This window comes from Notolabrus celidotus, chromosome 2 (genome assembly GCF_009762535.1).
Source record: "Notolabrus celidotus isolate fNotCel1 chromosome 2, fNotCel1.pri, whole genome shotgun sequence".
Lineage (NCBI taxonomy): Eukaryota > Metazoa > Chordata > Actinopteri > Labriformes > Labridae > Notolabrus > Notolabrus celidotus.
The window spans coordinates 28,414,283-28,427,001 of NC_048273.1; the positions used below are offsets into that span (position 1 = coordinate 28,414,283).

The window sequence follows — 12,719 nt, forward strand, 5'->3', positions numbered from 1 at the left end:
ATACATTACCCATGGTGCACTATGTGATGCTGGATACTGGATACCCAATACACACGCCAACAACTGAATAAGGGGAATACCTGCACTTATTTTCTTCCTTTCAAAGCACTGGTCTTATGGGTAGCTTTCAATTCCTTTCCTTTCTTAGCTTCCTTCAACTTTTTCAAGCAACTGAGGTGAAAGTTTTGCATGTCCAAGTGTAAATTATTCAAGATAATGTAACTTTAGAAAGCTTTTGTGAGAGCCAGGCCGTAAAATGGATGTCAAACCTACTGCAACTTTTATTCACTTGCTCGTTTGTTATTTAATTTCATATGACTCAGTTACATTGATACTGTTGGATGAAGCCAATTCTGAAGGAAAGGGGAACATAAACGCATCATTAAACTCTTGGATAAAGACCTGGTTTCAAACAGGGTAGGGTCGTGTTTCTGTTCAAGTTGAAACTAGGTAACTCAGTGTCCTCAGAAGTGATGGAAAACCACTGTGTTGTGTTTGCGTGTGTGTGAGAGAGAAACAAACTGGGACTGAGCTCTCCACATCTGTCATTTTGGAGAGCGTCACAGCAGCCAGGAGGGAACGGATGATAATCCATGTGGGACAAATTAGGACACTGAAATGAAAAAAAAAACACAGAGGAGAGAGACAACAGCCTCCTGATGAAGGCAATTCTCCTGAAATGTGCCAGTAAGCTTTGCTTTCAAATAGCTTTTCTGTTTCTAATTTGTGTTGCCTTGGAGTTCTTTGGAGATCCAATACATTTACTTTGTTGTTCCTCAGGGAGACGCTTTGCTCTGGACACATTACTGCTGCCTGAAATCAATGCAGCCACAAAATACTACAACACAATGTAAATAAGACAGTGTAATACAATACATATCACCTGTGGCACCAATTTTGAATCATGGGTTTTGGCTTTTTGGGGTAAATTATTGCACGGTGATTTATGTTCCTGTGTGAGATTGCTTTTTCAAGTTCAGTTTTTCATTCCAATGCAAACAGGTTTTAGTTTCCTGTTATGCGTTTTTTAGAAGTGTGAAACTCCATCGAAGTTTTAACCACACAACGTATTTCAACAAATGAAAGTGTTGTGTTTGCTATGACACACTCAAGTGGACCCATGGACCTGCTTTATTTGTGTATTTGTAGTCAAGGTGCACATCGTGACGACACTTCATTCACATCCAAGAGACTTCAAGTTTTGCTGCCCAGAAAATAGTCAGAATAAGAGTATGTGAATGTTCTTCTGTAGTTAATGTGTGCTCATTCATATGCATATGGACTCTTATTTCAGTTGCAAAAGTCCTGATGGACTCCAGTGCTCGCATTTACCATCTCTGCAGGCACAAATGTACACACACACACACACACACACACACACACACACACACACACACACACACACACACACATAGATCCAAAGGGGATGCAATGAGTGTGTCTCAGCTCTCCGGAGAGATCCACACACAGATGTATTCTCTGAGGACACAAACCCAGCAAGCTGTCACAGAACTCGCTCCAAGCTGTTACTCTGCAGATAAGAATTTTAAATAAAATGTTTGAATTATAGAGAAAAAAACTAATTAATTTGAAAAAAAACTCTCAAACTTCAAAGCTCTTCCAAGAGCCAAACTGTGCTATCAAGACCTAAAATCTGCTCTAACTATCAACTTGAGTGAGTGATGATTTTATTCCGTACATAAGCGTGAAAGCACACAAGTTCCCCCAACAAACTGCAGGAATGGAGCAGACTTTCTGAGAATGCAAGATTCAGAGAGTGAGTGGGTATCATCCTGTGTTGTATGCCTCCACTGGTGTCAGAATATGTGAAAAATGCTAATTTAGCCTCCCTGAGATGAATCAGAAATGTAATGTGCTTGATTCCAAAGATAGATACACAAGCAACCCACATTGAAAAAAAGCGCACCTGGATTCATCTGCAGCAGTTCGAAGAAAAGGAGCCTTTGATGCACCTTGGCTTCTACTTATAAACCTGGAGAGATGAATCATCCCAGTGCACTGCCTTCAGCGCTTATTCCTAGATATAAGCTGCACAGCACCCTCTCCAACCAAACACATTACTCATTTGGTTTGCTAAACATGTTTTGAGGATGCATTATAGCTGCCAGGATAACATTCATTGACTGGGTGGTGGTTTTCTGTAGGACTTACTAGATGTCATACACTCTTTTGCTTGTCATAGCCCCCGTGGTGAGAGCTTTTTAGACTCTGATCCGGACTACAGTCCTGAGCAAAGCACCTCATCGGGTCAGAGAGGACAGGCCCGAGGTCGAGCGAGAGGGGCAGTCAGTAGAGTCAGGGGAAGCAGAGGCAGGGGACGGGGACTGCACGCCGGGAAATGTACGCACAGGAGGCAGGCAGAACGGCAGGCCGGATTTGATTGGTTTAAAATTTTGGGACCCAAAACGGTGATTGGTTGGTGTTTTCCCAGGTTTACTCCTGCTGTAGATAGCAGCTTTTTTTTCGCTCTTTTTTAGGAACATATTATGTATTGATTGCCATCAGGACATTAACATCATTTTAACCAGCATGACAAAAAGTGTATCTAAATCTGACTACCAACCCAGTTTTAAGTGCCTGCACTTTAACTGGATGGAGAAAAGCCACAATGTCATTACAAACTACCTAATACTCTGGTTATTAGAAGGGCTGTGCACATTTAGCCCACTGAACGACAAACCGATAAAGTCCGTCCAGTTATTCTTTAATGCCTGAAACTGCTGCTGAAGGGTCGGTGTGAGACAAGCTGGAACACAGCAGCCAATCAGATTTGTGTATTTGACATTAGAAGAAGTGAAACATTTGCTTGTTCTTCCCTCTTTCAAAACCATGACCATTAACTGTGATCCTGTAGATTATAAAGATCAGTCCCATTCTGGCCTTCAGAGAGAGTGATTCCTCACCTGGATGACCTTTAGTGTGTTTTATTGTCTCTCTAGCTGTAATTCATTAAACTCACACCAAACTTTTTTGTTAAGCACAACAACTGCTGAGCCTCTCTCTTCACAGCACCCAACTAACCCTCTGCCTGCTCTGTGCTGTGCTAAGAGGCTAGTCGTGACAGAACACATGCCTGGACAAAGGAGGCCTCTCCAGCAGAGTGTGTCTGTGTGTTTTCGTGGGTAACTGTGAAGTTGAGGTTGTCAGTGTCAGTTGTCACCAGATCTCTGTGTTTGGCTGGTGAGGAGTGACAGACAGCAGGATGAACTGGCAGGACTGTCCTCTGACCAGCAGTCCCAGAAAAGAAATGAGAGAGGTCGGAAATAACGGGTGAATATATTTCAGTCTGTTATTCTCAGGTTGCTGCTACTGCTTCCTTGTTATACTACTTTTATAAAGTTTGATGAATTATTCATTTTTTACAATTATAAATACAGTTATCTGGCACTGTGGGAAAGCTTAAAGTTGATAAATGCAATTGTGAGAGCTTTGGGAGCTTTGGAAAACATTTCCATGCCTGGTGACGTCACTTGAAGTCGGAGAACCCTCTGACTATTTTAAAGTTGCTTGATCATCAGAGCCAAGGGGTAACATTGTTTTCTGGTCGTCTGCCTGTCAAATTCTTGAGAAGATCATATCTCAAAATCAGTCTGAGGAAATCTTGTCATATTTGGCAAAAACATCCAAAGGAATTCAAGTATAAACAGATACTAGTCATTGTGATATCTGAATTATTTTTCAGTGGACAAAACTCATGAATTCATACATTTATTAAAACAACAAGAGGTCAGAGGTCAGAACCTCAGTCTGCAAGGACCTGGCTTGGTTATTGGAGGGTTGTTGTTGTTGTTGTAGTAAGGACAGAAGTGTGGAAGCAGGGTCGGCACCATTTTACTCTTTGGTTTCTGCCACTGTCCCCTCGAGCAGGGTACTATACCCCCAACTGCTCAGGTTGCCCGCCCATGCACAGCCCCCTCCCTCTCCCATCTCTCCATTACTGCATGGTCATATAACCCTGTTTGTGTATGTGTATTTCTGGCCTATATGTAGCATGTTCAACAACAGAGTATAAGAAAATAATTTCCCCTTGAGGATTAATAAACTGTGTCTGTTTCTCTGCAGAGCAAAAAAAGGTTTGATGGTTTCTGATGTCATGTCACTTTTAAGACGCAAGGAGGCGACCCTCTTGTTCATCAGGGAAAACTCCAACACTGAGGCGTTCAGCTGGGGCCTCCTATGCTCCCAAACCCCATGCCTACCCCTGTAAGTGGTGGGCCCAATGTGTGGCAGCTTAATGATGTCTTGGAGGAAAGCCCAGCCACCAGACTTTCGCCATCCAGCTCCCCCATTCGAGTCTTGCTCCAGGGGGGTGTCCTGGTGTCCCTCTTCAGGGTGTGGTAGCTCTCTTTTACCCTTTGGCCATTTCGTGGAAGTTTTTTTATGCTCTATTAAAAACTCTAAACTCTATACTACAAATTCAGTTCTGTCAATAAGTACAGGTTGGTACAGTAAATCAAAACTCTGACTCTGCTCATTGTCAACCCCGTAACAAGGACGTTAACTTCGGCAATAGTAATCTATTAATTCTGTCTAAAATTAACAGAAGTTAACATTCATGCTAACGTCAAAACCTGAAAGTCCCACAGTCAGCCCTCTAATGTACAAAGGGTGTGCAAAATATTCAGTGACAATCCGGGATCCCCCTCGATCTAGCGCTCCAGTTTTACGTTGAAATCTTACATAGATTCAGTGGACAATCTACACCATTTGTTCAATCAATATAATTAATCCCTTTAGGTCGAAAGGATAAGCTTTCTTTGCAGAACCAGCTTTGCTTTGTAGTCCGAAATGCCATTTAGTGCATATGCACAAATGAGTCAGAGCCTTGACACCCCTGAACTTAAGAACATTTTTGGTTCAGCCTCATCTCGTTCAAACCAATCATAAAAATCTGTTATTTATAGTGTAGTACACAGAGTTGGGCACACGTTCATTCACATGTTAACCATTCATCATGAGCTTGACTTGACCTCTGGTGATATATCGTTTAAATATTTTAGAATATACACATGATCCCCCGTCCCATCCAGAGTTACTCTGTCATTCTGTGGTGATATTGATGGATGTCAACTAGGGCATGGGCATTTCAAGCCAAAATACTATTAGATAATGTGACACTGAGATTCATGCTCACACTTTGTCATCTTCTTTCTACCTCTAAGTAAAACAGAAGCCACTTTTTATCCGGCTTCAGTGTCCAGCTTAACTCTTATCTTCTCTCTGTCCCTCGCTTGGACACAAGTATATGACGCTAATACATCACTGGCAGGACAATCTGCAGCGGGAACAAATGTAATCAGCTAAAGATGAAGCTCATTAGCAGACAAAATGTGGCTGGAGTTAGGCCTTCTGTACAAAAACTACCTTCACTGCTCTGAAGCTTGGTGCGCACACAAAACACTCTGCCAGCACTTTATTTTCTGACACATTACCGTATGAGAGAAATACACATTAACACCTGCGCACACGCACACACGCACACACACACTCACACACATACACACACACACACACACACTCACACACTCACACACTCACACACTCACACACTCACACACTCACACACTCACACACACACACACACACAGGCACATTTTATCAGGAGAGCTGTAAAAGGATGGACTGTCGAGACACTGCCAGGTGAAAAGCGTGATGATGGGTTGTTGGCAGAAGCTGCTGGCTGGCAACCAGCACTCCATGTAAAGCCATGTAAGCTCTCTAGGTGTGTGTATACAGTGAGTGTGTATTTGTGCAAAGCTATACATTGTGCACTTTCTCCATCTCTGTATTGAAAAGTGCCAGTCAGCAGTTCAGCAGCCGTGGGAGAGCACAGGGGAGCGCTTAACCAACAGAACGGCCCTCCACCTCCCCTCTCACTCCACACACTTTAACACAGACGCACACAAACATCCTACATGCTGCTGCCACACAGCCACAATCCTCAACCACACAGCAAATGTCAGCCAAACGGTTTATCTCTCAAAGTTAGTGTTGAAGGATAGGGGATCTGGATGGAGATGAGACCGTTTGAATGCTCTTTGCAGTCATTGCCAGCGTTTTGAAAGCCAGGAGTCACGCAGATAGGGCTTCTGCATCAATGTGGAGGGGCGTGTGAAGGCGATAGAAGCAGAGCAAGCGTGGACCTACATGAGCTTGAGGACTAGCAGGGCTCTTGATCAATGGATCTAAAAACTCTCATAGCTCTGAGGGGCAAAGGCAAAACAAGCATTCAGGAAACACATAAAGGAAATGTGAAGAAAAATCGACAAAAAGTAAGAGGCCTTGAGGAGGAAGTTTTGTTTACTGCACACTACAGTTCTTCAGCGCTCCCCCTGGACCCTCAAACGCTAGCTCAGCCATGAACCCTCTATGGATTAGGGTGTTATAGGTTCATATTTTATTATGGTCATTGGGTCCAGGCCAGATCCAATTCCTTAACTGGGGGTCCTGAGTCTGTTTCTAACTTTTGGCAAAGCCTGAGTGTAGCCAAGGAAACACGGACTCAGCCTCCATCACAAGAGAAACATGAGCCCTGTGTATCTCACTTGTATGATGGATTATTCAAGTAAAGGTTAAAACGTTGAACCACAGCATCAGAGAAGAAGAGGAGGCCGAGAGGAGAAAAGATGGACGCTTCTTGTAGGGCTGGGCGATAAAACGATAACGATAATTATCGTGGTATTATTTTTCTCAATATAAATATAAGAGATGTCCAATAAAACATTGATATATTTAAACCTGCAATTACACCCCCCAACCACTGGAAAGGGAGGCAGCGCTAGTGTGGCTTAAACGCTAGTTTCCACCCAACATTAAACAGAAGTCGGCATGGAACAGCCAATCATGTCACAGGGTAAGAGGTTGGAAGGCTTAAAGACATAACAACGTCTGTAAACACAGCTGAAACGAGCGACAGCGACACTGAAGAAAACTCAAAACATACCAGCTCAAAGCAAATTAGTGGCATTCTTGACAAAAAGGCCACTACACTTCATTAGTTAAGATAGTTTGGCTATTTACTAGACCACTAAATCCCAGATACAAGTAAACAAACCGTCCGGTTTCTTCAACTTTCACTCAGGAAAAAAAAATCTGCCTTTAAAATGATATGAAAGAATGATTTGTTAATTATTGCGATAATTATCGAAATCGACTGATGTGAAAAATGTTATCATGATAACATCTTTTTCAATATCGCCCAGCTCTAGCTTCTTGCACAGGCGAAAAAGAAGCAGCCCCTCTCTGTGGGCCTAAATCTTACAAGTTGTGGAAAAAAGATGGCGGGGGGGGGGTCAGCCCTGTTAAGTGCATTCATTATATTTATTACCCGGCTGTCTTTCACTGCTTCTGCACATACCTTGGCTTCACCAGTGCAGTATCTCAGTATATCTCTGCCTAACCCCTTTCAAATTTTCAGCAGCAAAAAGACTCTTTTCTATGAATTTGCATCAGTAGGTTTATCTCGAAATATATATCTTGGATAGGATATTTATCAGTTTTAACTTATTGGCTCTAATCAGCACTGCATTAGGGTTCAGGTCTTTTAATTCTGACCACTGAAACCCTTCCAGTGAAAGCCTAGCAAAGCTGCTGAGACCCACCAAAGGCTGCCAAGTACCTTAACTCTTTCATTTATTTTCATCAAACGCTTCAAAAAGGACTACAGCGTCTCCCTCTCTCAGCAAGTGAGGCGTTACTGAGGCATATTTCACCATTATTGATCCAGCATTACCCGCACTGTATAAAATATTTGACAAATGTGTTCATTACAGTCTCTTTCTTTGTACCAACAGCTGAAAAGCGAGTGGAATGGTCTCTTTGAATGTCCTCACTCTCTCTATGATTGACATCTGGATCTGGAGAGGCAGCTCCAGCACCCACTTGCATTGTGAAGGCCTCCAAACACTGCTCTTTTAATGAGCTGTCTGTCTGAGAGTCCGTTCGGATTTAATAAGCTCATTAATCTCTATCTGCCTCCTCGGGGCACGGCCAAATCAAAAAGCGAATGATCTTCCCATCTTTCACCTTCCAGCCAGACACTCCTATCGATGAATAGACGAAACACGAGTCCAGAGAAGAAAATGTTTACTTCTATCATTCAGCCGCAAGGTTTTTCAGGTTGAAACCATTTTGGGACAGGTGATGTCTGAACGCCGGAGTATGAAAGAGATGATGACAGAGATTGAGAGTGATGCTGAGAGATGAAGAGATGGAGAAAATGGAGAAAATGAGAGGACTTACATCAGACTCTCCGCTGGCTTTGCCAACTGATGTAATGGTTGAAAGCTGGAGATGATGACACCGCACTTTAATGTCTTTCAGTAGATGACTGATGAGCCGTCTTCATGGTAAGCAGCAGTTGTCATTCAAGCATCTGATTCTGAGCCATTACAGCATTTCTCCTGTCCCGGCATATCCTGTAATGATAGAAATACACCAGTGAGGCAAGCATGTGAAAAGTGATTCCATTTTGACTTCAGATAAACTTTACTCTCAGCTCTTCTCATTTACATTTCTGCTTCATCTTTATTTAATTTAATAAAAGCAACCACTGTGAATTCAGACGAAGGAGGACTTAGCAAAGTTTGAAAAACTACTTTCAATTATAAGCAAAGAAACAACACATTACTGTTCATTCATTGTTTCTCTTTCTGTAAGTCTCTTTAAAGCTGGGATTGGTAGTCAGATTTAGATACACTTTTTGTTATAGTGGTTAAAATGACCTTTATGTCCTGATGGCAATCAATACATAATGTGTTGTTAAAAAAGAGCAAAAAAAAAGCCACTATCTACAGCCGGAGTAAACCTGGGAAAACACCAACCAATCCCTGTCATCAGGATCCAATTTATGAAACCAATTAAATCCTGTCCTGCCGTTCTGCCCGCCTCCTGCGCGTACATTTCATGTTTGTTTGTGTTTTTAACTTTCACTATGATAATTTTTTGGTGTTTTCTTACCGCTGAGTGAGACATGAGTTGACATGGTGCAAAACTCAAACGATGTGCTGAGGACCGGTTTTGAATCAGTCACAATTATATGGTTGTGAATCAGCGGCGCTTGTGCATGTGAGCGGGGGCGTCGTTTTGGAGGAGCTCAGAGGGGAGGGGGGGGGTTAGACGGAGTCCTGAGGAAATGCTACATTCAAATTCATGCTAGTTTTCCGTGACTACCAACCCTAGCTTTAAATGTATATTTTTCTGGTCAGGCAGAGTCTATATGGCTTGACAGATTTAGCAATAAAAAAGGCATGTGTTGATGTGTTTCCTTCTGAAAGAGTATATTTTGAGTTTCAGAGTTGTGGTCTGTAAAAAAATTGTGATTGAAGTGACTGCGGTGCAAAGTAATTATTCACTAGCTCAAATGTTTTCATTCAGTTTGAATCAATAGACTCTGAAACTGTGGGTAGTCTCTTAAAGCGACAGCGCATCAGCCAAATTGGCAAGATTGGGACTTCTCATTTTCCCAACTCCAGAAACTGGTCTCGTCAGTTCTCAAGAATTTACCTTGAGTGTTGTTAAAAGTAGAGGTGATGCAAAAATGAATAAACATGCCCCCCTGTCTTAACTTCTTTTGAAACACAAGTCGAATAACTCAATTTTTTTGAATAAAAAAGCCCTCCAACTTTTCCTTTTTTTCATTGGCAACCTTGTAATATTCAAATTTAAGTGTCTATATGTGAGGTCTGTGGAGTTAAAAAAAGAGCAGGCTGAAATTTAAGACAACAAAGAGGAACATTAGTAAGAGCTTTGCACTTGACAAAGTCATACAGGGTTAAATGTGTGTTCAGCTTAAACACAAATGTTGTATTGTGTAAAGTTTCTCCTGGTTCCTTACAAACAGTGAACCACAGCAGCAACCCGACCCCTCTTTTGTCGCTCTGGGTAAAGTGGTAGCCGTTGACAGATTTGACATTTAGCTGGACTGTCAACAGGAGACAGAGGGAGAGGGCTGGAGCTGCTACTCTGTTCTGATTTCTCAACCTGAAAAATAAGACATTGTTCTAAATGCAGGTGTGATGTTGTCGTTCAGAGAGAGGAAATATTTTCAGATTTAACAAAGCCAGCATTTTATGAAGAAGTGACAAGGAAGGCAATTTTCTTACAGTAGATGATGGAAAATCTTAACTTGTGACTAATGCAGAATGAGCTTTTGTTTGCAGCATGCATCACTGACATCTCATTTCTGTCATTTTAAACAGCCTCTAACTTCCTTTGTTGTGCTGGGTAATGTTACATCGTCTGTGTGAGTCACCAATTCTTGCAAAAGATGCACAAAGAAATCTAATCCTTCATGTGACCTTTTCCTGTCCACACCTTATTCTATCTGTGCTGATTCACAATCAGTGTTGGCCAACTACACCTTGAACCTTAAACCGCCTGTGGAGTTATAAACGGACTGTGTTGGGTTTCCTAATTGATGGCTTGACAAATTTATCATGCCTGCATGTTGCGGCTCGTTCCAAGTCTTTCACTATCAGTCAGCTTTAAGAGTGATGAAGAGGACCTCTTCACTTTCAGCGTCTCAAATCACAGCGAGATAAAAATCTCAAATCTCCAAACAGTCAGCTGCCCAGGACTTGGGCCAGCTAGGTTTTTTCCCTGATTGATGACTAGAGAAATTGTTGGATAAAAATGGACATGGACAATGGATGAGTCTAAAAGGTCATACAAATATGAACAGAGATGTGTGTTAAATTTTAGCAGGAATGAAAAATAAAATCTTGTTATTAGGGTTGGAAACAGCAGGGATGCTTGGAGGTGTTCATCTGTCTTTGACTCCTTTCACTGGAAGCAGGATGAATGACTGCCAAGCCGTGACAAAGCCAGATCTCTTTCCCAAACAAAGTGGCCACTTTGGCCTGGAATTTGACATGAGTGATAACCCCAACGCTCTCTCTCAACAACCTTCCCATTCATGAGATCTGAGCCATGGACACATACGTTTGTGTTATCAGCCTCACCACTACAGAAGGTTACTGACACAGGCAAGCAAGGTGGTAAACACTAGAGAGGGGGGCTGCTGATCAGGAAGTTAGAGGACACCATTTCTAGAAAACATGGTTATCTGAAGATTGACAATGACGTCTAATCTAGAGTTTCATGTTTCCTGTCACATAAACTGGTTGGTTGAGACATTTTTCATTTCTCGTTCTGACATCTAAATATTGAGCTGCGTCCTTTAAACTGGTGCAATCAATACACCAGTACATAATGTAGAAAAAGATATTCACCAAGACAATGGCGCTATGATATATCTTTGTTAATGCATGATCCATGCATCGTCATGTCCATTGGTGCAGTTGCCACCAACATACACAATTAAAAATTCAGCCCATTTATGTATATTTCAAGCAGCCATGCCAATTCACTAGGCAAAGCATGATGGGATACAAAGCAACTAATTTCATTCTTTTAAAAAGCTTTTCTCCAACATTAGAATACAATCATGCAATTTAAAGAAAATCATGATACTATTAATAACATACATACCGTGGAGGGCTGGTTTGATTGAAAAGACTTCTCCATTAAGACAACAAGTAACCAGTGGAGCAATGGCAAGATGGTCACAAACAGTAAGCATACCTCACATCTTTCAACATTAGGATAGCTAAACTCAACTAACATACCAGTATTCAGCTGGATTACAAACTCCAGGACAAAACAAGATTGTACAAGAATGAACAGAAACTGCACATTGTGGACTCTGCTGAATGCAATGGAGATTGTCTCCCAGGAAGACAATTTGAACCCTGTGAGGGATCAAAAAACAGACCTGTATCTTATGTAGGCTACTGGTACAAACTAGAAGCAGATTATAATCGTTTGAGAACAAAGATTGGAGTGCACCAGCTAGCTAGCATTTCACAGTTCAACAGCAAGCTACATGAAAACAGGTCTGTCCTAGCATTCTTCAGTGATATGTAGAAGGCTAGCTTGGTGCAATATGTGGTGTTTCCCTTTGGAGTCATTCACCTGGTCATGTTGGTTTAGCTTGCTGTGACATTACTGCCAAATGACTGTTTAAGGCTGCAAGCTGCAGGTTGTTGTGCGCAGAGCTGGGCACACGTGACACATTTAAATTTGTTTTAATTCACTTTTAACATTGACGTTTTATTTTAACTGAACTTTCATTAAAGTCAGTTTGTTTTACTGTTGTTATTTTCGCGTTACCTGACTTCACTTCACTGCAGGAACACAGCACTGTCACAGCTTTCAGCGGACATCCTGCCTGAGCTGGGGTTCCTCATGATGTGTCGATCACGAACGATCGTTTCAGCCGACTCTTATACATGAACGTTACTTTAAAGAGCCGTTTGGGACTCGAAAGAGTCGGTTCTTGCTGAGCCAAATAATCCGGATCAGTAATATGAGCCTGAATTCCCATCACGAGGCGCATCCCTGAGGTTGTTTACCTCAGAATAAGAAGGATCCAAACCCTTCTCTTACATAGTGAGGTCGATGCAGACAACTTGAGTTAGAGGAGCAAACAGCCTTTGTAGATTTGAAGTTATATGTTTGGATTCAATCTTTTACCTACAGAATTCATACGGTGACATTTTAGAAAAAAAAAATGTGGCCACAAGATTTACATTAACATCCAACATTTGGCAACAATCTTGGGTATTTTAGGTTCAGAAACACCAACAGTTTTAAAGTTAGGATGAAGGTTTTTGTCCTCTTGTTTTCCTTCTTACTGG

The 12,719-nt window shown here is 41.8% G+C and overlaps 1 long non-coding RNA gene across 2 annotated transcripts; it reads right to left on the minus strand.

Annotated features, from left to right (window-relative positions):
* Positions 1 to 257: 257 nt before the first annotated feature.
* Positions 258 to 12,319, minus strand: LOC117808316. Of its 2 annotated transcripts, none has more exons than XR_004630218.1 (3): positions 12,193 to 12,317; positions 8,263 to 8,438; positions 258 to 613 (listed from the first exon to the last, which is right to left on the minus strand). It is a non-coding gene; the product is annotated as an uncharacterized LOC117808316 (long non-coding RNA). The 2 variants fall into 2 exon arrangements; XR_004630220.1 differs by lacking the exon at positions 258 to 613 and adding an exon at positions 8,090 to 8,167 and having other exon boundaries at positions 12,193 to 12,319.
* Between the last annotated feature and the right edge of the window lie 400 nt (positions 12,320 to 12,719).